This window comes from Bombus fervidus, unplaced genomic scaffold (assembly GCF_041682495.2).
Source record: "Bombus fervidus isolate BK054 unplaced genomic scaffold, iyBomFerv1 scaffold0028, whole genome shotgun sequence".
Classification (NCBI taxonomy): domain Eukaryota; kingdom Metazoa; phylum Arthropoda; class Insecta; order Hymenoptera; family Apidae; genus Bombus; species Bombus fervidus.
The window spans coordinates 107,501-112,500 of record NW_027212591.1 but is presented as its reverse complement, the minus strand read 5'-3'; positions in this window follow the sequence as shown (position 1 = coordinate 112,500).

The window sequence follows — 5,000 nt, the reverse complement described above, 5'->3', positions numbered from 1 at the left end:
TAAAAAAAAAAGCAATACGCCGCTGGACTTTGTCGTTTTCAAGCAAAAACCAATACTCCGCTGGAATCGACAATTTAATTCCAAACACAATTTCGCTACGTACGGCCGTCGATGCGAACGATGGTCGTACGTAGCGATTTTTTTTTCCTTTAAATCCAATAGAGATAACGTCTCGAGGGCGTGCCCGGGCGCCACTCCCCCCCCCCCCAACCCCCCGCATCGCGGGTCAGCGCCGGGGTACGTACGATATTCTTAAGGTACGTACGTACGTACGTACGAACGACGACGATATTCGTACGGCGAGACGCGCGCTCGCTCCTCTTTTACTTTTCGTTCTCTCGTTTTTTCCTTCTTTCACCATCGACCAAACCGCTCTCGATCGATCCAAGAAACGAGACGAAAGTAACGAAAAATTAACGTAACGAAAATATACCGTGGACGTACGAAGTAACGGTCGCGATCGTTGCTCGCTCGCTGCGCTCGCTCGAACTTATACTAGCCCAACCCAAAACCGATCCCGCCAGTTTCTCCGATTTTAAGAGAAATCGAGGAACGAACGCGAAAAAGGGATTGGTTTTGGGTTGGGCTAGTTTTTTTTTCGAGCGAGCGCAGCGAGCGAGCAACGCTCGAGAGCCCGTCTGACTTTGAAAAATTTTCGTACCGAACGGTTATTTCCAGTTATTTCGCTTAAAAGCGTTGTGATGCGTATATATTTTTACATAAATGGGAATATCATGTATTCCTACGTCGGGATTAAGCGTTTATTTCGTCCCGAGAACTTTAAAAAAAATTTTTAAATCGAACCGTTTTTTCGAATTTTTTCGCTTAAAAGCGTTACAAGGTGCTAATATTTGTGCATAAATCGCTTTAAAATGACGTTTTACATCGGGATTAAGGGTTTATTTCGTCCCCGAAAGGTGCCGTAAAAAATTTACGATCGCGCCCGAGACGTTGGAACTTAGTCTCATTCTCGAGCGGTACGTTGGGACTTAGAAAAATTTTCGACCGAAAAGTTATTTCGAGTTATCTCGCTTAAAAGCGTTGTAAGGTGTGAATATTTTTATAGAAATCGTTATGGTTCGACGAATTCTAGTCGAACGTAACGATTTCGTTTTATTTTTTTAAAAAATTGCCCCTTCCGGACCGACATGACCGGGCGGTTGGCACTTCGTCGATCCCCCGGCCGGTACGTAGGGACTTAGAAAAATTCCGGTCCAAAAAGTTATTTCGAGTTATTTCGCTAAAAAGCGTTACGAGGTATGAATATTTTTATATAAATGGGAATATTATGTATTTCTACGTCGGGATTAAGCGTTTATTTCGTCCCGAGAACGTTAAAAAAAAATTTTTAATCGAACCGTTTTTTCGAATTTTTTCGCTTAAAAGCGTTATAAGGTGCGAATATTCTTGCATAAATCGCTTTAGAATGACGTTTTACATCGGGATTAAGGGTTTATTTCGTCCCCGCAAGGTGCCGTAAAAAATTTACGATCGCGCCCGAGACGTTGGAACTTAGTCTCATTCTCGAGCGGTACGTAGGGACTTGGAAAAATTCCGGTCCAAAAAGTTATTTCGAGTTATTTCGCTTAAAAGCGTTATAAGGTATGAATATTTTTATAGAAATCGTTACGGTTCGACGAATTCTAGTCGAACGTAACGATTTCGTTTTATTTTTTTTAAAAATTGCCCCCTCCGGACCGACATGACCGGGAGGTTGGCACTTCGTCGATCCCCCGGCCGGGACGTAGGGACTTAGAAAAATTCCGGTCCAAAAAGTTATTTCGAGTTATTTCGCTAAAACGCGTTACGAGGTATGAATATTTTTATATAAATGGGAATATTATGTATTTCTACGTCGGGTTTAAGCGTTTATTTCGTCCCGAGAACTTTAAAAAAAATTTTTTAATCGAACCGTTTTTTCGAATTTTTTCGCTTAAAAGCGTTACAAGGTGCTAATATTTGTGCATAAATCGCTTTAAAATGACGTTTTACATCGGGATTAAGCGTTTATCTCGTCGCTGGAAAGTTATATAAAAAAAGTACGAACTCGTCCGGGACGTTGGAACTTAGTCTCATTCTCGAGCGGTACGTAGGGACTTAGAAAAATTTCGGACCGAAACGTTATTTCGAGTTATTTCGCTTAAAAGCGTTACGAGGTATGAATATTTTTATAGAAATCGTTACGGTTCGACGAATTCTAGTCGAACGTAACGATTTCGTTTTATTTTTTTTAAAAATTGCCCCCTCCGGACCGACATGACCGGGCGGTTGGCACTTCGTCGATCCCCCGGCCGGTACGTAGGGACTTAGAAAAATTCCGGTCCAAAAAGTTATTTCGAGTTATCTCGCTTAAAAGCGTTATGATGCGTATATATTTTTACATAAATAGCAATATTATGTATTTCTACGTCGGGATTAAGCGTTTATTTCGTCCCGAGAACTTTAAAAAAAAATTTTTAATCGAACCGTTTTTTCGAATTTTTTCGCTTAAAAGCGTTACAAGGTGCTAATATTTGTGCATAAATCGCTTTAAAATGACGTTTTACATCGGGATTAAGCGTTTATCTCGTCGCTGGAAAGTTATATAAAAAAAGTACGAACTCGTCCGGGACGTTGGAACTTAGTCTCATTCTCGAGCGGTACGTAGGGACTTAGAAAAATTTCGGACCGAAACGTTATTTCGAGTTATTTCGCTTAAAAGCGTTACGAGGTATGAATATTTTTATAGAAATCGTTACGGTTCGACGAATTCTAGTCGAACGTAACGATTTCGTTTTATTTTTTTTAAAAATTGCCCCCTCCGGACCGACATGACCGGGCGGTTGGCACTTCGTCGATCCCCCGGCCGGTACGTAGGGACTTAGAAAAATTCCGGTCCAAAAAGTTATTTCGAGTTATCTCGCTTAAAAGCGTTATGATGCGTATATATTTTTACATAAATAGCAATATTATGTATTTCTACGTCGGGATTAAGCGTTTATTTCGTCCCGAGAACTTTAAAAAAAAATTTTTAATCGAACCGTTTTTTCGAATTTTTTCGCTTAAAAGCGTTATAAGGTGCGAATATTCTTGCATAAATCGCTTTAAAATGACGTTTTACGTCGGGATTAAGCGTTTATTTCGTCGCTGGAAAGTTATATAAAAAAAGTACGAACTCGTCCGGGACGTTGGAACTTAGTCTCATTCTGGACCGGTACGTTGGGACTTAGAAAAATTTTCGACCGAAAAGTTTTTTCGAGTTATTTCGTTAAAAAGCGTTATGAGGTATGAATATTTTTATATAAATCGCTATATTATTGTATTTTACGTCGGGATTAAACGTTTATTTGGTCCTGAAAACGTTAAAAAAAAATAGTGGACCGACGCGACTCGGCCCGTCGGACTTGGTCATACTCTCCACCGGTACGTAGGGACTTAGAAAAATTTTCGACCGAAAAGTTTTTTCGAGTTATTTCGTTAAAAAGCGTTATGAGGTATTAATATTTTTATATAAATCGTTGTATTATTATATTTTACGTCGGGATTAAACGTTTATTTGGTCCTGAAAACGTTAAAAAAAAATAGTGGACCGACGCGACTCGGCCCGTCGGACTTGGTCATACTCTCCACCGGTACGTAGGGACTTAGAAAAATTTTCGACCGAAAAGTTTTTTCGAGTTATTTCGTTAAAAAGCGTTATGAGGTATTAATATTTTTATATAAATCGTTGTATTATTATATTTTACGTCGGGATTAAACGTTTATTTGGTCCTGAAAACGTTAAAAAAAAATTTTTTATTCGAAAGGTTTTTTCGAGTTATTTCGTTAAAAAGCGTTATAAGGTACGAATATTCTTGCATAAATCGCTTTAAAATGACTTTTTACGTCGGGATTAAGCGTTTATTTCGTCGCTGGAAAGTTATATAAAAAAAGTGCGAACTCGTCCGGGACGTTGGAACTTAGTCTCATTCTGGACCGGTACGTTGGGACTTAGAAAAATTTCGGACCGAAAAGTTTTTTCGAGTTATTTCGCTTAAAAGTGTTATAAGGTACGAATATTTTTATATAAATCGCTATATTATTATATTTTACGTCGGGATTAAACGTTTATTTGGTCCCGAAAACGTTAAAAAAAAATTTTTTATTCGAAAGGTTTTTTCGAGTTATTTCGCTTAAAAGCGTTATAAGGTGCGAATATTCTTGCATAAATCGCTTTAAAATGACGTTTTACATCGGGATTAAGCATTTATTTCGTCGCTGAAAAGTTATATAAAAAAAGTATGATCGCGCCCGGGACGTTGGAACTTAGTCGCATTCTCGAGCGGTACGTAGGGACTTAGAAAAATTTCGGACCGAAAAGTTTTTTCGAGTTATTTCGTTAAAAAGCGTTATGAGGTATGAATATTTTTATATAAATCGCTATATTATTGTATTTTACGTCGGGATTAAACGTTTATTTCGTCCGTGGAAGGTTAAAAAAAAACGGACGGATACGACCGGGCCTTTGGAACTTTGTCTCATTCTGGACCGGTACGTTGGGACTTAGAAAAATTTCGGCCGGCGGAAAAGTCCGAAATACTTATTTCGAGTTATTTCGTTAAAAAGCGTTATAAGGTATAAATATTTTTGCGGAAACGGTTATATCTCTATTAAATACAACTGGATTAAACGTTTTTTCGAATTTTTTAAAAAATTTGTGTTCGACGAACTGACACGACTGCGATATTTGTTTAATTATTTCGTTAATTAACGTTGCAAGGTATATATTTTTTTGCATATTTCTCGTTGTTTCAACGTGTTCTAATCGATTAAGAACGTGGTTTTTGTCCGTATTCGTTAAAAGAGGTGGTTTACTGATGCGATTTTGAAAAAAAAAAAAAATTAAATTTTTCGATAAAAACTCGTTTAAAATATTAAAATAAGCGGTGCGTTAAAATATCTCGACGATAGGACGTTTTATAACGGTACTTTATTGGAACAAAGTGGTCGAGCGTTTCAGAGACTAAGTCCGACGGTACGTT